Below are 21,702 nucleotides of genomic sequence, written 5' to 3'. Positions count from 1 at the left end.
AGTGAAGATAGAGAAAAAAACAAACAAGAAATTCATCAAGACTGGGATATCTCAATTGAATGTTGTTCATTTTCCTCAACATCATTCTGTGGTCGAGTGTTATGTACAAGATGCTGCGGACCAACATTAAGCAAATTTGTAAAACTGTGTATGTTCGACCAAGACGGAGCCTTAAAATCCTGCTGACCAAACAAACCAAAGTCAGCCACCCCTGAATCGCTGAAAAAGCTAGGTTGAATAGTAGAGGTTCCTGAAAAAACTTATTTTTTGATGAGCTTATTGTTTGTTTTTTTTCTCTATCTTCACTACAACGAAAATGGCTTTTCGCAGCGCGCAAATTCTTTTTCCGCAGTGTATATTGCACGCTGCAAAGTTGCAAGCCGTTGAAAGTTCAAGAAAATCCGCGACGTATATGTGCACGCTTGGCATTTAGCGACGGTTCAAAAACCGTCGCTGATTCCAATAAAACGACAGTTTAAAACCGTCGCTAAAATTAGCGATGTGTTTAATAAACCGTCGCTAAGATTAGCGACGGTTTATAAACCATCGCGGATTCCATTTTAGAGACGGTTTAATAAACCGTCGCTAATTAGCGACGGTTTTCATATATATTCCGTCGCTAAAATATTCCGTCGCGACCAGCATCCGTGGTTACGAAGCGCGGATTGCAGTAGTTTTGGAAATGTTTTTTTTTTTTACATTATTTTTGAAAAAAAATTTTAAAATTAAATTATTTTTAAAAAAAAACCTTGGAAATTGTCACTCCCTGAGACCCAGCGAGTAGATATCGAGGTTGTTCAAAAATCGAAAAATCGTCAAATAACATGTCTTGCTGTACAATATAATTTAAACCAATTTATTTCATAAATATCATAAAATTTTATTGTATTTATAAATCTCCAAAATAATAGCGAATAAAACAAATATGATCGTGGAAGCGTTTTATAACTTTATTCAAATAATGGAAATTAAAGACTGATCTACATTGATTAGGGATTCATCATCATTCCCAAAAATACTCTTGTTCCTATTCTTCAACTTGTTTTTCGTCATTATCTAATGTGAATGTAAAGGGTGAGTATTTTGTGNCTTGAATCGTAAAGCATATTCATACTTCGTAATTTTGACGTCGTAACATAAATCATAATAAGCACTGAAATTTATCTGATTTTTATGTTTACTGATTTCAGTCACTAATTTTTAATTCTTTAAAGTGGTGTGACCATAACAACGATTACAATCTCACCGTGTAAGGGACCATATTATATCATAGTTCGGAAATCCTTCTCATATCTAGTTGTATCCTGAGAATATTCAAAACATAAGGTAATTTTAACACAACACAAAACGAATAACTCAGGCTCGAAACTTTTCGAAAATTGAAACAATTTACATACAAATTATTTTAAAACATAAAACCACTACAGAAAGATGCTCCAAAAACGTGGAAAATAACTAGCAGAAAATTGATCACCCGAATTTTATTAAATTTGCGTAAGCGTTTGTGAAAAATTGAACTATCAAATCGAGCTTAAATTTGGATAACACGTTCAAAAGGGAGTCAACTAAATTGTGAATGGTGAAGATTGGGTTTGGAGATCGTTGGAAGCAATTTCTAGATGAAGAACAATAGTTATGATATTCTCATCCAGAATTTGTGAAGTTTTATTACATATGCTTTATACAAAAATCGAACCATTGCATGGGGCAAAAATTTGTATATATTATTCAAAGCATAAGATAGTATATTCTGAATTGTGGAGATGGGATTTGGAACAGAATTTCGTCTTGAAATGTCTTCGAAAATGCTTCAAGACCTTGAGGATGCTATTCTCGAATTTATGGTGTTTGAGAGGTGCAAATTTTGAGGAATGACATAGGTGTCTATTTATAGATGTAATAGACATCAAGATAAACATATCATCTTCATTTTAAAATTTAAATTTCAAAAATTAGGATAGATTGCAATCCTAATATTTTAATTTTGGTTGCAGATAGATGAATATCGCAATCTTCTTATCTAGTAAATATTTCATCTTGTATTCAAATTTCGAAATTCATGCTCACAATCTCCTTATTTTGTAAATATTTTATCTTGAAGTATACATCTGGATCCATGTACACAAAAAGTCGAAATCTATGAATTTATCTAGTTGAAGTATTGTATCAATGGACCTTGATATATGGAATGGTTATGTGATTCCCGAAAATCAGTCCACATAGATTGCATGTATGAAAATTATTAAATTACTAAAATATTTTAATTAAATGATTTTGGATGTATGAATAATATATTTTGAGTGACTAAATGATTAATTGTGTAAATTTGATCGATTGCATAATTTAAAGATTTTCAAGCAAATATCAGTAGTTGGCCGGGGACGGAGGAGTGGAGACGATTAAGGTGTTAAAGATTTAAAAGTTAAATTTTTATTTTTAGTTAAGAAAATATTTATTTTAAATAATTTAAGAATTTTAGCATTTTTAAGGTCAAATTAAATTAATTTGTGAGAGCAAGGAATTTTATGTAATTTATAAGGTATTTTTGGAAATATGTATTTTTAAATCTTTTAATTTGAGGCCTAATAATTTTATTAATCTTAATGGACCTAATTTATTAATTAAAAATTATGATTGATTAAGCCCATTAATTAAGTATTTAGAAAACCTTTTGTTTTTTGTTTTTTTTAAATATAATTAAGCCTAAACCCTAAACATAGACACACCTACACACACAAAAATTTACATGAAAGTGGTGCAAGAAATGGCCGAAACTTGGGAGCCTTGGCAAGGGAAGATTTTGATTTTTTTTTCTCATTCTTTCTTAGATTTTCTTCCTCTTTCTTCCTTTCAACAACGATCACCCAACTAACTTGCATCCCAAGGTGGATTTTCGGTGGGGTTTTGATGAGAAAAAAGGGTAGAAAATGGATAGAAATCGTCCTACGTTTGTCACCAATAATCCACCGCTTCGGTATTCGTATTTCGAGTGTTTTAAACGCAAAGAAATGTTTTCAAACCTTTATTTATGTACCATTCAATCCATAATATTTCATGTATTCGATTTTGTGTGAAAAGTTCATAAAGATGAGCGGTTATTCATATGCATCTCATGTTTTCAATAAGAAATCCTTGACGTTTTTGAGAATTGTTGAAGGAGTGATCCAAACCAAGAGATCCAAGGGTAGATGTAGCACCCTTACCCGAGCCACTACTAAACAGACTATTAAGCATGCAACATTAAATCTTAATAACAACAATTAAACAGCGGAAACCAAATAACTTAATCATCTTACAACCCAAACGAAACAGAACAAACAACAGCAGTCTTAAACATTAATACAACCATATCGAAAACATAATTCTGAACGAGAAAACGATAAACCACACATAAAACCTCCACTGGATCACCACCGAAAACCCAACTGCTCTAGCCACTGCCCTGGTCATCCGCACCGTCCAACCTAAGACCTGCCCCGTGGAATGGGGTGCCCAAGATGAAAACAAGGACGTGAGCGACAATAGTCCAATACGAGAATGTACGAGTATACAAACTGATATGATGCATGCGAAATTCAATATGCTCGGATATCAAGGATCAAGCCAAGAATCTCATGCTCAGTCTAGAGACGCCTGAGTGTGTAGTCTCTGATCTGCCCTAGGCATGTTTTGGCTCCCACACTCATCATCAAGACGTGGACCTACAATGTCCAGGTCATCAGAGCCCGCGGGTCCCGTCGGACACTGTAGCTCTCGATGCCCCATCGTCCACAATACAGAATAGGGCTGAGCGGCCCCAACAAACGAGGTATATCTCAAAAGATATCAGGCTCAACATGATATGCCATACATAATATGCCAAAGCAGTAAAACATGTATAATGCAACACATAAATATGCAGCATATAAGTGTGTATACTACGCTTGGATATCTCAGTCAGTACATCACGTACATCACTAAAACAATCTGACAGAAAGCTCTTAACCTAAACAATACCAACAATATGAAATCACTATCAAACCAGATTCTGAATTACCAAACATGCTATAAAGTTCTTCCTAAAGGCTTTAGGATTATACCTACGTCCGTCGTCAGCCCGCTGATGATGTCTCGATCTCAGCTCACCGACCCTTCCTCGAGTCGACACTAGCTCCGAAACTTCCCGACACCAAAGTGTCCTAGAAACTGGCTAGAAAACCTAAGGTAAAAGACTAGAATTCTCTCTCTGAAGGATGCGGTGTAGGAAACTAAAGAATTCGGCTTCCATTTATAGGCTGCATCCGGATTATTTCAGAAATCCGAATCAATCTTATCTGTCACTTGTCAAAATCTCATTCGTCTGGTTGGATTTCTTGAGATAACGTAATCGGAAGTAGATCTGGTTATCCATTTAAAATTCGGTGGATCCAACAGATTAATCCCAAATCATCAATTCGTTAATAATACTTAATTAACAACTCTTTAATTATCTCTTAATTAATACTTCATTCAAAATAAGAATTCGGGTCATTATAGTAGACCTAAATGTTTAGAGTATGTTTTAAAGGGTAAGATTCATAAGAGAGGCTGGTTAAGGGCTGCATAGCCCTGCACGCAACAAGAGTGCAGGCCGAGAGGGAAGGGAGCGCGACTTGGGGCTCCTTTGGCTATAGGGGCTGCGTGGGGTCCTATCCGTGGTCTTGAGGGAAGGTTTATGGTCCTAGGAAGGTCTAGGAGGTGTTCGATCAGGGCTTGGACAAGCTCGTAAAGCGCTGTGACCGTGACTTCAAAAGTTGCACTTGTTGTCTTGTTTTGGTACGTATGGTTCCTAGGGCTAAGGGGATGGTGTAAGGACAGGACCATGGTCTGGAAACATGCCTTAGGGTCCTGGTGAGGGTCTGGTGTGAGCCAAGAGTCAAGACAAAGGCTGCAACAGCTACTGGTGCATGCAAAGATCCGCTGCTGCGCAAGAGTGCGTGTGGTGTTCTACTGGTGCGTGGAGTCTAGGGCTTATGGCGTCTGGTATTTGTACAAAATGACCTGATCATGGTCTTATTTAGGATCTAATGAAGATTTCTAGGGCCTGTTTTGGGGTTGTTTCAAGCCGTGGTCCGTCCGGGGTCGTAAATTGTCCGAACGTGTCAAAATAGGGACAAATTGAGCCTAGGTTAAAATTTGGATTCGAGTTTCGGTTTGGGCTTGGGTTTTGGACTTCTAATAGCTTACATTGAGTCTTTGGAGGTTAATAAGGGTTTGGTCTCAGGTTGGTTTGAATCGAAAGGGTAATTTGGTCATTTGTTTAATCAAAAACACGAAAACGGTGGTAAACGAGTCATCCGGTAAGCGAATTGAGTCTTTTTTGAAGCATAGGTCTTAAGATTGAATTTCGAGGAAGCTACTGAATATTTTTGGAAATTTAGAAGGTTTGAAATAGAGTAGTTTTCGTTAAGTCAAGGTCCGGGGTCGTCCAGGTACGTATAGCGTTGAATCGTGGACGGTCGGTTCGAGGAAAGTCCAGGACGGTTTGCAACTTCCTAAAACAAATCCATATCATGTTAAATGCTATTTTAAAAGTTTTAAAGTATATGTATGATAGATGCTATTTTCAGAAGTTTTAAACGTATCTGCATGTTTATGCTATTTTTAGCAGTCTCGACGTATACGAGTGATATAAGCCGTTTTTGGAAGTTTTAAGGAATATGAAAAGTTATGCATATTTTTATGAATCGATAAAGTGAAGGAAAATATTTTTGAGGACAGTGAATTGATCGTGATGTAAAAGTAGTAAGGGATTCGTTGAAACAGGAACGGTAAACTTGCAATGAAAAGGGAGTGAAATGTCGAAAATGAGGGCGGTAATCTCAATGATAATAGATTCGTTGAAAAAATGAACGATGAAGTTATTTTTATGATAGTCGGAGGGATAGTCGAAGAAGTGGACGTTGAACCCGGCGGCCTAGTACTATAGTTTATAGACTGATCAATTGATTGAATGTTGTTACTATCGATGATCGGACTTCAAATAAAAATGCTATTTTAAATGGAAAAAGTTCATACTTAAGCATGGTTTCAAAAGTTGCATATTTTTGGAGATTTCGAGGTTCTATGAAAACAATCTATTTTTAGTAAACATAATTTCCACGCATGTGAATTGTATATTAATGTACTCGTTATATTCGGCTAAAGCTTGCTGAGTCATTAGACTCACTAGGTTTGAATGGTTGCAGGTGATGACGACGTTGAGTCATGAGGTGCGAACTATCTAGTCATCCGAGAGGCGCAGTGCATACCCGAGGACCTATAAATTCCGCATATGTTAAATACTTTTGACAATTTTATGGATTATTGCTTTTATTTATATACTGGTAGGATGTTAGAATTTATTGAGTTGAATTTTAGACTTTTATTGCTTTATTTACTTATTCCGCATGAAGTATTATGGATATTATGAAATTCATTTATTTGATTATTTATGCTATATTATTTATGATGAATTAATTTTGCATGGTTTAGGGGGAAAAAAACTAGTGTAAATTAAATGAATCGTTTCAGGTTCTCCGCCTTGACACTTGATCCTTCATATCCACAATTCGAATAGGAAGCTTTTCATTTTCCAATAGGCGTGTCAATTCAGATGGGTGAGGTGGGTTGAGTCGGGTTGAGCAATAATACTATTAAAAAATTTTCCAACCCGAACTCGAGCGAACCCGAATACTCTCAACCCGAACCCGAACCCGAACCCGAATCCACCTCGATAAGCCCGATCAACCCGATTAACTCGATTTTGAATTTTTAAATTTTTTTTAAATAAAATTAAAAAAACTAATAATATTTTAATTTAAACACATAATAGTAAAATCTCCATCATATATATGATTTAAATTTGAAAGTCTAATTGTAGAAAAATAAAGTATATTTACTAAATCAAATAAACAATTATTTAAGAAATAAATTTATGTTATAAATATACAATAACTATTTTTTTAGATATAAAATATATAAAATGTAGGCAATATTTATTAATTATATTTTTTTAAAAAAAAAAAATTTTCGGGTCGACCCGAACCCAACCTAACCCGATCATTTTTTTGGGGTCATCTATCAAGTCCAATCTAATCTGACCCAAACCCGAAAACCCCAAACCCAAACCTGATTTTTTCGGGCTGAACCGTGTCGGGCTGGGGGGTCGTGTCTGATTTTGAGATCCATATTTTCCAATTCTTCTCCCAATTAACCTTCATCTAAGACGTTCCAATTTCCAAAACATGGTTCGGGTACGGGATGTTCTCTTCTCTTATAAGCCTGCCAAGAGCCTCTTATTGTTTGTGTAACCTCATGGAACCGATGATCACCCTTGCTCTGTTCGGCCCCAGGTGTCACATGCTTACTATCTTCCACTTAGTTCGTCCCCGAACCACACCGTATTAGAAGAGATCGACTCTGATATCACTTAAATGTCACTCCTTAAAACTGAAGCGTGAGACATTATGCGTTGTTCAATGATCACATAATTTTAAAATAACAAACCTCGTAGTATAATATAAACCAAACCAGTCTATTTCATAAATATCATAAAATTGTATTGCCTTTACAAATTAAATCTCCAAAATAATAGCGAATAAAACTAATATGACTGCGGAAGCATTTTATACTTTTATTACGACAACGAAAATAAAAGACTGGTCTTCATTGATCAGGGATTTGTCACCACCCCCAAAAATACTCATGTTCCTCTTCTTCAACTGGTTCCTCGTCCTTATCTTGCGGTTAGTATTGTATGAAATACTCAACAAGTGAAGGTCGTTTGAGACACATAATAACACACACACACACATATATATATTTTAGAAATATTTGCATAACATATCTGTGGGGACCCGGACGCTAATCATGTTTCTTAATCGTCATTGGGACTAATTAATCAATTATAATAAACAGGGTCCAAATTTTATTTTATTTTTTTAAAATATAATATCAAATGCGGAACGTAATGGAATCACTCTACTATACATATCAGTATAAAAGTAAAGTACAAGTCTTATTTTAACTCCTGAAATCTCAATTTTGTCAATTAATCAATGTCTGACTACAGTACTAAAAGCTCGGGCATTACATTTCTCCCTCCCTAAGATCTGATTTCGTCCCCGAAATCACAGGCAATCAAATCATATCAGAAAGAAATGTATAACAGAAGCTAAATAGGAAACTCACATCATTGAAATAACTCTGGGAATCTCTGCCTCATATCTGGCTCAGTCTCTCAGATAGCTTCTTCGATGCCATGACGACTCCACTGAACTTTCACAAGTGGAATAGTCTTCGTTCTGAGCTGCTTTTCTTTACGATAGAGAATTTGTATTGGCTTTTCGAAGTAACTCAGTGTTTCGTCAAGCTCGGCCTCATCTGGATGAATAATATGTGAAGCATCAGAAATATACTTCCGCAGCATAGATACATGAAAGACATCATGTATTCCAGATAGAGAAGGCGGTAATGCGAGTCGATAGGCACAATCTCCTATCTTCTCGAGAATTTCATACGGCCCAACATAACGTGGAGACAACTTCCCTTTCTTGCCAAATCTGACAACTCCTCTGAAAGGTGAAATCTTCAAGAATACTCGGTCTCCAGCCTCAAATACCAACGATCTTCTTCGAACATTGGCATATTTGGCTTGTCTATCTTGAGCTGTCTTCATTCTCTTCTGAATCAGCTTTACTTTTTCAGTCATATCTCTGATCATATCAGGTCCAATCTCAGGTACCTCAGAGATATCATCCCAATACAGAGGGGATCTGCACTTCTTTCCGTACAATGCTTCAAACGGTGCCATCTCAATACTCGTCTGATAGCTGTTGTTGTACGAAAACTCACAAAGTGGCAATGAATCTTGCCAACTAGTGCTAAAGTCAAGCACTACAGCTCTCAACATATCTTCCAATGTCTGAATAGTCCGCTCTGACTGTCCGTCAGTCTGTGGATGATATGCGGTACTCAGATGCAACTTCGTACCAAGAGCCTGCTGTAAACTCTGCCAAAAGTGCGAAGTAAACCGAGGATCACGGTCTGAAACAATCGACTTCGGCACTCCATGCAATCTGATCACTTCTCTGACATAGATCTCAGCCATCTGGTCATGTCGATATGTCATCTTGTATGGAATAAAACATGCGGATTTGGTTAATCGGTCAATTACAACCCAAATCGCATCACAACCTCGGGAGGATCTCGGTAACTGCGTCACAAAATCCATGGAAATGTGATCCCATTTCCATTCAGGAATAGACAAACTCTGCAGTAGACCTCCTGGTTTCTTTCTTTCTGCTTTCACCTGCTGGCAATTCAGACATCTGGATACAAACTTTGCAATATCAGCTTTCATTTGTTTCCACCAGAACTGTCTTTGCAAGTCATTATACATTTTTCTGCCACCAGGATGAATGCTGAATCGACTGCTATGCGCTTCTGACAATATCTGTTATCTCAACTCGGAAACATCTGGCACCATAATACGATTATTCACATACAGTACATCATCACGTACCTGATATTCTGATCGATGCTCTGCTCTGACCATCGATATCGAGTTCTGTACATTCTGATCAACTTTCTGAGCTGCTTTAATCGTCAAAATCAGCTCTGGTTCGGCTTGAACAGCATATAATCTCAATGGTCTACTATCTGTCTCAAATATCAATCCAGACAAACAGCAATCTTCTATTAAATTGGAAACACTTATTGTCGATAAGGATAAAGAACATACCTTTCGACTCAGTGCATCAGCTGCTGCATTCGACTTTCCCGGATAGTACTTGATTTCACAATCAAAGTCTTTCAGCAAATCAAGCCATCTTCTTTGTCTCATATTCAATTCTGACTGCGAAAACAGATATTTTAAACTCTTGTGATCAGAATAAATCTCAAACTTCTCACCGTAGAGGTAATGTCGCCATATCTTCAAAGCAAATACAATAGCTGCCAATTCAAGATCATGAATTGGATAACGAGTCTCGTGTGGCTTCAACTGTCTTGAGGCATAGGCGATAACATGCCCTCGCTGCATCAGAATACAACCCAATCCTCGGTGAGGTGCATCACAATAAACCACAAAATCACCAGTACCTGACGGGATAGTCAACACCGGAGCACTGGTCAATCTCTTCTTCAACTCAACAAAACTGGACTTACACTCCTCAGACCAGACAAACGGAGCATTCTTCTGAGTCAGCTGCGTAATAGGTTTAGCAATATTGGAGAAATCTTTAATAAATCGTCGATAATATCCTGCCAAACCCATTAAGCTGCGTATCTCTGGCACTGATGTCGGTCTCGACCAAGAAATCACAGCCTCAACCTTGTTGGGATCAACTGATATACCTTCTCCGGATATAATATGCCCTAGAAATACAACTTGTCTCAACCAAAACTCACACTTCGACAGTTTAGCATACAGTTTCTCAGCCCGCCAATTTCTCAAAACAGTTCTTAGATGTTTAGCATGCTCAATCATATTCTTCGAATAAATCAAAATATCATCGATGAATATAATCACAAAATCATCAAGATATCTCTGAAAGATACGGTTCATCAATCCCATAAATACAGCCGGTGCATTCGTCAAACCAAACGGCATGACAACAAACTCATAATGTCCATACCTGGTTCTGAATGCTGTCTTCGAGATATCAGAATCCCTGACTCTCAGCTGATGGTATCCAGATCTCAAATCGATCTTGGAATATACAGATGAACCCTGCAACTGATCAAACAAATCATCAATGCGAGGCAAGGGATATTTATTCTTTTCCGTTGCTTTATTCAGTTGCCGGTAGTCGATACAGAGTCTCATAGAACCGTCTTTCTACCTCACAAACAGCACTGGAGCACCCCAAGGAGAAACACTCGGTCTAATGTATCCCTCGGCCAGTAAATCTTCTAACTGCTCCTTCAACTCTTTCAATTCAATAGGTGCCATTCTGTACGGAGCTTTGGAAATCGGAACTGTACCTGGTACCAATTCAATGCTGAAATATATCTCTCGAACCGGAGGCAATCCCAGCATCCCATCTGGGAAGACATCAGCAAATTCACACACCACTGGCAGGTCCGCCAATGATGGACTCGATTTCAGTAAATCAACTGAATAGACAAGGAACCCCTCTGCTCCTTTCTGTAACAATCGAGTCATAGACAATACGGATATCAAAGGAATTCTAGATCGAGCACCCTTACCGTAGAATTTCCACTCATCAGCCATATCCGGTCTGAATCTCACAATTTTGTTAAAACAATCAACAGTGGCTCTGTACTTGGTTAACATATCGATACCAATAATACAATCAAAATCAGATAACCCAAGCACAATACAATCTAACTCAATCTCATGCCCATCATACTGTAGCATACAACGTTTCACAGATTTCACTGATATCAAACATGTCCCCAACGGAGAAGAGACAGACACTACAGCAGATAATGACTCAATAGGCAAAGAATGCATCAATGCAAATCGTTCAGATATGAATGTATGTGATGCACCAGTATCTATCAATACATATGCAGGATAACTAGAAATAAAACAGTTACCTGCAACAACATCGTCTGGTGCGTCCTGAGCCTGCTCCTCAGTAAGAGCGAACACTCTGGCCTGCTGTCTAGGAGGCTAGCTAACTGTCTGGCTTCCTCCTGGCCTCGGCTGTGACTGGGATGGTGCTGGTTAAAAGGAGTGGACTGCAGCTGGTCGTTTACCAGTCTGAGCTACGGATCCAGATGACTCGGCACCCTGTGACCTCTGAGTATCTCTCTGGGGACAAACTCGAGCAAAATGTCCCTGTTGCCTACAACTACGGCAACTGCCAAACACTTCTCGGCACTGCTCTGTGGAATGCTTCCCTCCACAAGTGTTGCAATAGGGTCCTGTATAACTCTGGCCCTGACCGGTCGGTCTCGAGCCACTAGAATTGGATGAACTACTTCCAGATTTCTTAAATTGCTTCCCCCTAGCTTTCAGAAATTCTTTCTTTCCACTACCACTGCCACTCTCAAATTGGGGAGATGGTGGAGGCATCTGGGGTCTCGGTGCCTGTGGCACAAACGAAGCTCTTCTCTGTCTCATCAGACCGGCTTCGGCTCCCTTAGCTCTGTTCAAGGCATCAGTAAAATTATTCGGTCTCCCGGTATTTACCAAAGTAAAGATTTCCGGATTCAGGCCATTTATAAACTGGTCCGCAACGGCCTCATCATGTTCAGCTACGTGGGGAGCAAACCGCAACAGTGAAGAGAATTTGTCCACATATTCCTCAATATTCAGCTGGCCCTGTCTCAAATTGGCAAATTCCGCTCCCTTGTCTTTCCTGTACGACACTGGAAAGAACCTCTGATAAAATTCAGTTCTAAACACATTCCAGGTAATAGCCGTACCTCGGTGTTCCAATGCCTTTTTGGTCGTGATCCACAAGTTCTTGGCAACATCATGCAACTGGTGCCCTATCAGTTTCACTCTCCGCTCGTCAGTGTAGTCTAGGGACTCAAACAGCATCTCGATATCGTCTAGCCAACTCTCACAATCTATTGAAGTCTCGGTACCTTTCAGAGTCGGCGGATGAAAAGACTGAAATCTTTTTAATAGTGTCTCCATCGGAGTAGCTGTAACATCCATCGGAGGATTTGAAGTACTGCCCTGTTCCGGTAATCTTCTAGGAGGCATATATGATTAACAAAAGGATTAATAACCCCAACCAACCATTCTGTTTCAGTCCTCCTCCGATCATCTTACTGCTGATCTAGAATCGTTGCTATTGTATTCTCAATAAACATATTACCATATCAAATCAGATAATTCAAGTAACATGTATTAAAAGCAGTAAACATGCTGGCAATCAAAAGCAAGGAAGGAAAACTCATTCTACCTCGCTCATTAGCTTCTATTTCAGTCTAAAGGATCTATCGCTCTGATACCACCTGTTGTGGGGACCCGTACGCTAATCATGTTTCTTAATCGTCATTGGGACTAATTAATCAATTATAATAAACAGGGTCCAAATTTTTTTTTTTAAAATATAATATCAAATGCGGAACGTAATGGAATTACTCTACTATACATATCAGTATAAAGTAAAGTACAAGTCTTATTTTAATACCTGAAATCTCAATTTTGTCAATTAATCAATGTCTGACTACAGTACTAAAATCTCGAGCATTACAGTATCATAACTTGAATCGAAAAGGATTTCATGCTTCTTAAACTTGACGTCATAACATAAATCATAATAAGCACTTAAATTCATCTAATTTTCATGGTTTATTGATTTCAGTGCCTAATTTTTAATCCTTTAAGAGGGTGTGATCTTAACAATGGTTACAATCCCATTTTATAATGACCTATATCATATCATAGTTCGGAAATCCTTTCGATATCCAGTTGAATCCTAATATTGCTTAAACATAGGGTACTTTCAACACTACAAAAAACGAATAACTAACGCTAAAACGAAATTTTCAAAAACTGAAACAATTAAAATATAAATTATTTTAAAACAAAAGCCCTCTTATTCAAAGATGCTCCAAAAAAGTGTAAAATAACAAGTTGAAATTGATCACCTGAATTTAAGTAACACACGAGGAAAAAATATATGTTATTATCATACACCTACTATTTTTACAAAAAAGAAGGAAAAAGAAAAGGAAGAAGAAACCCCATTCCCCAACCCGAATCCGAAGGCCATCCAAGCAGCAGCTCCAGCCGTCACGTCGCGCCACGCTATGCCACCAGCTGCTGGAGATGAAGCGTAGAAGCACAACATCGGTTACCTAGCTCAGTGTCCTGTTTCTGACTTGAATAGAGAAGGAAAAAAACCAGCTCGTTTCCAACCATGTATCAGCTCATTTGTGTGAGAGCTCTTGATTCGATTCAGATGAGATTTTGGTTCGATTTCTAGGTATTTTATGACTTTTTTAGTGCTTAATCGAAGCCCTACACTTCCCTTGTGTTTCAGCTAATTTCTAACCAGTTTAGGGTGATTCCGGTGAGTTTCCGACAGTGTCTCTGGTGAACAACCACCATGGGATCGTGACCGACGATTTCGGTTGGGAATAAATTTAGCAAGCGGACTATGTCAAGTTATAATAAATGGATGATGAGTCCAAGTATCGATCTCACAGAGACTGACATTTAATTACTAGAATTTTTATCACTTAACTTAAGCTAGACAAAATAAATAAAAAGATGATATGCAAATTATTAATCTAAACTATTAAATAAAATAATTGCAACTAAAAATGACGAATTCAACTATCAAGAGAGATTCAACTTCAAATAAAGAACTAATACACACAATAGTACCAAACTCTACTATGTTGACACGTGTTAAAATTCAATTAATTATTTAATTCTTGACAATCACGGTGAAATCTCCAATTTTATTTATTAAATAATTCCTCGAGTTAATAAACCAATTTAAATCTAAAAGGCCAATTATTTCTAATTGAATTTATTAAGATCTAAATGCATTAAATTTTTGTGAAATTTCAGTTTTCACCTAAAACCGCACATTGAAACCGAATACTATTTCTAGTTAGTTTAACCATGCGTTGATGACGTCTTTGTTGCTATATTTAACCAATCATATTTCGATTCGTGATTAATCAACAAACATGTAAATAGTTGATCATGCTATTAACAAAAATATTAAACTAACATCAATCAATAATTAAAATCAAGAAAATAATATATTGAAAATAAACTAAATATCAAACAAAGTATTGTTTGACCCTATCGTAATCTTAGTCTAAAGAAATTTATTCCATAAATTCAAACAGAAATGAAAATTCAGATTTAATTTCATAGAAGAAAACAAAATAAAGAAGGAATAAGAGGAATTCTCAGTGATTTTTGGCGTGTGTTGAGGAATTCTTCATGCTTCTGCCTCTTCCTCTTTGCTGTTGTCTTCCGTGTAGTCTTCTGTTCACCTTTGTTCTCAGCTTCCTCCCTTCACTTTTGCTCCCTTCTATATGTCTCTCTCCTCTTCCTCTCTCTTTTTTTCTCTGTTCTTCTCTCCTCCTTCCCCCTTGCTTCTCTGCCTCTCTCTATCCTCACGCCTCTTCTACACTGCTTTTTTTTCCTCTTTTTACGCCCTCCTTCCCTTGCTGGTCACGTACGCTGCCTTATATATTTCTTCATGGGCCTAATCCTCCAACTCTTTGAAGCCCATGTCAATTCCAAAATTGTAGATAAGATTGTAGAGAGTTTATTTATCAAGATCTGCATAGATTTTTTTTCAAAACTTCAATATTCTCAAGATAATAAAATATGAAAATATTTATTTCCTTTCTTTTGGTATTTTGTTTCCTATGAAGTTTTCTAAAATCATCTTATCTCCCAAATTAGACTTTTTTCCTCTTTTATTTAAATCTACAAATATTATAAAAATTAGTTCAGATAAACACATAATTAGAGAAATAATTACAGATAAGCAAAATATTATAAAATAAAATTCCTAAAATCTCTATAAGATTTGGCCTTATCAGACTGCCATCTACTAAATGAAAATCCGATCTTCGTATTTTCAGGTCCGAAAATCCAAGTTCTATTCGAGTATTTAGGCTGCCGAGTTCGGGGATTTTGTCCACTTTGATTTAATTCGTTTTGATTTCTTTAAATGTGTTATATTGATGTATATATCGGGTTTATGTTATAGATTCGAAGGTTGGAATGTGTTTAAGGTCTAATTATTCAACCAATGATTTAATATTGAATTAGTTAGTGCGTATATTGAGAATTATCTTTTGAACATTGATAATTGAGGTTATTGTGATAACTATGGAGTAACAATTATTCAAATAATTGGTTTGTTTGTAAAGTTGAGAATTAAATGGCTTGTTGAATATTTTGGAGATTTTAGTCTATTAATGGATCTAAATTGTGAAATAGAGAATTAGTGAAAATATTATGTGACTCGGTAGAATATATATTGAGAACATTGGGACAAAGTTTTGATAATTAAGTCATTTAGTTGAATTTTTAGCAAATAAATTCAACTCTAGTAATTTTTTGAAATAAATTGGATTATTTTAGTTTTTTTGTGGATTCTAGAATTATTCGAATTAATTTATCATTGTTAGGTCGAGAAAATTAAAACAATCATTTTACTATTGTTCAAAAGGGTATAGGTAAGTTACAGTTCTGTAACATATGACGGTAACATATAAATTATGTTTTAAACATATTTATATGTTATTATGGCTTCTAATATGATTATGTGGATTGTATGAATTTGTTAAATGTCGTATTGATTATATGTTCATTTATTGATATATTTTATGGCATTTAGTTTTAAGTAGGTCTCTTTTGAAACATTCTCACGAATCTTTATCAGTGAGACGGGTCAACTCTACCGATATTCACAATAGAAATTAATTCTCTTAGCATAAAAAGTAATATTTTTTCATGGATGACCCAACTAAAAGATCCGTCTCACAAAATACGATCCGTGAGACCGTCTCACACAAGTTTTTGCCTTTAGTTCATGACATGATATTATGACATACATGTGGAGCCCTATCGTTCTTGTTAACCATTGTTCTGTTGTATTGTATTTCTGGAAAAAGTGGTTCTTATTTTGGAATAAGAGGGTTACTTTCGAGCCTAGTTTTCCCGAAGACTGAAAGTATGATTGTCTATTTCTTGATGCATTTTCTGTGTGATATGCTCTTGAAATCTTGACATCATAGCTGTTCATTATTGTTTCTTCCAATTGTATCATCATCAGCTGTATGGAGGTCGAGTCGTGAGTGTTTGATTGGACACAACATGACATACCTTGCCTACTTGACAAAGCATTTTAGCTACATGATGATGTAACTCTCCTGTGTGTTTGTTAGGATCGATTAGGGGGGCAATCGTTGAGCTACAATAGCTCGGTTCTTGAAATATTGAACACCGATGAATTAAATCGAGTTTGGTGTTCAAACCAAGCGGAAGAAACTCGAAATAATCCTTCGTAGAAATCGATTAAACATTTTTTAAACCATTTAAAATATATGCAAGTTGAATGACNGACTAGTTGAACTGAACGACCAGTTGAGTTGACTAGAGTTGACCAGTTGACCAGAGTTGACCAGTCGGGAAAATGCCCAGCAAGACGAATTTGACCGTTACAATTTCAGAAACATTACAAAAACTTTCCAAACGGTCATATTCTTGTGTCTAACGTATATATCATTGTTGGGGCTTATAAATACATCATCTTGAAGATCAAACAAGAGCTTTTGAAGTGGATTCAAAGCATGGGCAGTTAGCATGAAGNCTCACACAAGGGCTTGTGCTCTCAACTAGCTGATTCTTCATGCTAACTGCCCATGCTTTGAATCCACTTCAAAAGCTCTTGTTTGATCTTCAAGATGATGTATTTATAAGCCCCAACAATGATATATACGTTAGACACAAGAATATGACCGTTTGGAAAGTTTTTGTAATGTTTCTGAAATTGTAACGGTCAAATTCGTCTTGCTGGGCATTTTCCCGACTGGTCAACTCTGGTCAACTGGTCAACTCTAGTCAACTCAACTGGTCGTTCAGTTCAACTAGTCAGCAGCTGGTTCAGTTCAGTTCAGTTGGTCAGCTGCTGGATCGGTTCAGTTCAACTGGTTCAGTTCGTCTGATTCAGTTCAACTGGTCTGGTTCAACAGGTCTTCAGCTAGTCTGGTTCAGTTCCAGCTAGTTCAGTTCAACTGGTCTGGTTCAACCAGTCTTCAGCTGGTCTGGTTCAGTTGGTCAGCAGCCGGTTAGTTCAGTTGGTCTTGTTCAGTTTCAGTTGGTGTGCTGAAATCAGCCTAACTGATTTCAGTTTGTGCAGAACCAGTAGTTTCATCATCATTTATCAGCATCTTAAGCTTCGATTCATACTTTGACTTCTGAAGATGATTTGTAGATCTTTGTCTTATCTTTCCAACGCATACTGAATCGCTTCATTTCAATAACTGACTTGAAAGATATGACCAAAATACCGCAACTGCTCAAACTCAACTGATTGTTGTTTTCGTGTGATCAGTTCGGTAATTCATTGATCAGTTAGACCATGATAACATCCGATTTTGCCCAACTGACGTGAAATACGACTTGTTTCAAATTGAGTTTTCTGATCAGTCTAGCTATCAGATTGTCATTTGCATCATCCAGCTAAGAGATATAATCAAAACACAGAAGCTCGCCAGAAAATTCAGTTTGTGCAGAATTCAGTTTCAGCTTGCTTCTTGTGTTAACAATTTCACACTTGAGTAAATATGTTAGAAACACAATAACAAGTTTTGTTAACATCAAAATCAAGATTGCGAACTTGAAAAGTTCCAACAGTGGTGTTGCTCGATCAACACTATTGTTGTTATCGTATTGTTTATTGGCTCATGTTATCATATTGTTATCGAGTCATGTTCATGCATTACATATTTTATTTTATTATATTTTATGCATTATTTGTGATTATTTTTTATTTAACAGTTTCATACCATAATCCTAACCACATATTTTATACTGAGGGACTAGTGTGGCTTCTGTTGGGCACCATAGTAGGTCACCTGAATAGTTTTGCAGCATCAGGCGGAGGTTCTGTACGTGGAGCTCGTGAGTGAGATATGATTTCTCGGTTGTCAGATGTTGGAGTCTCCTAGTTAGTTTATATATATTATTTTGAGTCCTTGTCAGCTTTAAATCGTATTTTATTTATCGAGGAGTTGTCCCGTGCATCTGTATGATTATGTGGAATTATTGTAGTGGGTTTGGGTTTAGCTTATAATATTGTGAGCCTTGTTGTCTTTATTTGAACAGTTGCTTGTGAGTTATTGATTTGTGCCTGGCCGACACTTGCCTGTGACTGTTTATGAATACAACAACGTCATCCTTGAATTATTTTATTTTTATAGCTATTTTAAATTTTTGATATGTCATATTTAAGAAAAGGTAATGCCAAAATTTTTATAAGCCATGAGGTCTATTTTTAAGTATTTTAAACCATTTTTCGTTGCAGATTTAAATTAACCAATAATGTTGATAATTAATTTTAATAATAATAATTTGGCTTCACAAGGATAGATTGCCATTCGGAGATTTGAATTCTGATTGCAAATAGATGAAGATCACGATCTTCTTATCTAGTAAATATTTCAATTTGAAAATATATATCTTGTACTTAAATTTCAAAATTCTTGATCGCAATCTTCTTATCTTGTAAATATTTTATTTTGAAGTATACATCTTGATCCATGTAAACAAAATCTGAAATCTATATATTTACCTAGTTGAAGTTTCGAATCTCTTGGATACAATCTCATACAAACTCGAAAACTAATCCAGTTCAAATTTCAAGTATTTTAAAAAATAAATAANCCAGTATGTAAAGTTGAACAATACAACTAGCTCATTTTTCTTACAATAAAATATAGTGTACGCATAAGGTATGTAAACCTCCTGTTTGCTCAAACGTTCAAGAACATTGATGGCTATGACTACATTATTATTTAGCCCATTAGATTGGACTCATTATCCAGCCCACTAAATCTTGTACACTCTCTTTTTTATTATTCATTAAGGTGGTTTATCAAGGTCCAAAAATTCAACTAGGTTCGTAGAAGTCAAAGTCCTAAAATTCTCCGAAAATATGTAAATAGATCAAATCACCTCGTTTTTAATGTACGTTTTATATTATGAATCAAATGATCTAATTCTTTAGTACTTTTATTGACAGCTAGTAACTTGAATATGAGAGTGTTTTCGTCAGACACACCTGAAGCCACTCACTGTCCTTCACGATGCATGTAATAACCCAAAAAATTCGGTCTCTGGACTTGATCGAGTGTTAATCAGTCACTCGAATCTCCACGGACTACCCGGATCTTCCATAATCGAGTAATATCATTTTTTAGCTACATCAACTTGGCGTCGTCTGTGGGATTAGTTAACTCATCATTTCAGAACGTATACTCGATTGCACACATCTCACGATGCCAATTGAACGGATGCCCTCATCATGTTTCTCAACAACAACGACCGGTGTTCATAAAGGCTACTGATAAACATAAAAATAGTATATTATTAAGCCTATTTTAAAATATTTAAATAGTTTAAGCTTTATAAATATCTAAATTTTATAAACTTTTTAATAATTTTTATACAAATATATGTTGTTGTGTAACTGTAATTTTTTTTATGTTTCACAAGTCCGGTAAAAAATAAGAATAACTTTGACTTCGGAAATGATATTTAGATTATTTTTGAACTTGTAGAAATTTGATTTCAAAATGTTGATGAAAAGAATTGGAAAAAAAATCTCATCACAATTAAAGTCAAATTAAACAACAAATAAAATTTGTTCCAATGGAATAACAGTTTTACCATGCTTGAATATTTTGACAAATTCTCCTGAAATACTTAGTAGAATGACACCAAAATTTACCACAAAGCAGAAAAATCAATTATCTACCACTTTTGTTTCTTTATGCAACTTCAAAATCCGAAGAGAAAATTGTCAAATATGATGATCAATATGAAATAAATGATTGGGGCATTTATGAAGTTTAATTCCAAAAAAAATATTTTATTTATTTTTGTTTCTCCAAATTTACCTATAAATAGATGTGTAATGTGATGTTTGGCCATCTTTCGTTCGATGAACAAAATTTTGAATTCATAAATTTTTTTCTTTATTTCTTCACTTAAATAAAAATTTCATGTTATTACATATTCAAAGTTCTTCGTTAGTAGCTAAGTTTCTAAAATGAAGATGAAAATGTGAAGCTCTTGGTACGATAAAAAATTAATTAAAATAAAATAATATATAATTTTTATTTATTGTTCAAGTTATATATATAAATGTATATATAAATATATTTAATCATTATTATACGCTACTTATAGGTGATAATTTTGATTTATATTTGTTAGAGTAGGTCTCTTGTGAGACGGTCTCACGAATCTGTGAGACGGGTCAATCATACCGATATTCACAATAAAAAATAATACTCTTGGCATAAAAAGTAATACTTTTTCATAGATGACCCGAATAAGAGATCTGTCTCACAAAATACGACCCGTAAGACCGTCTCACATAAATTTTTGCCTTGTTGTTATATGTTAAACCAAATTCTTGGTATCATTTAAATGTTAGCTTGGTTTTACCATCTGTTTAAATTGGGAACGTTGATTTACTATACATAAACTATCTTGTGATATTAAATTTTTGGTACCATTTAAATATTTTTTCGGTTTTACCAGCCGTTTAAAGTTAGAACTTTGATTTGGTATTTATAATTATATAACACAATAATTATTTTATATCATTTATAAGTTGTGGTATATATAATATTACTATTAAAGAAATAATATATAATAAAACATAAATTAGGGTTAATTAATGTTTTTGAACCATTTTATCAAGTGGATTACAATCATGCATGTTCATTAATACTAACTTTATTAAAATATCTAGAGTGAATCTAATTTTGACTATTTAATATAAGATTTGAACATATAATAATCATCATTTAAGTCTCGGAAAATTAAAAGTAAAAAAAAAAATATTATAATGAACTTGTAATTTCATTATCTTCTTGTGGATACCACATTCTAACTCATGAAGTTATACTACTTGTGGACAACATATTATTGGGTGTGCAACAATCAAATTTGTAGCAAGTTTTCTACGCCGTTGCCGAGAAACCATAATTTAAAGTAAA

This window comes from Primulina huaijiensis, chromosome 13, assembly GCF_012295235.1.
Source record: "Primulina huaijiensis isolate GDHJ02 chromosome 13, ASM1229523v2, whole genome shotgun sequence".
Classification (NCBI taxonomy): Eukaryota; Viridiplantae; Streptophyta; class Magnoliopsida; order Lamiales; family Gesneriaceae; genus Primulina; species Primulina huaijiensis.
Note: the sequence above shows the minus strand (reverse complement) of the source record.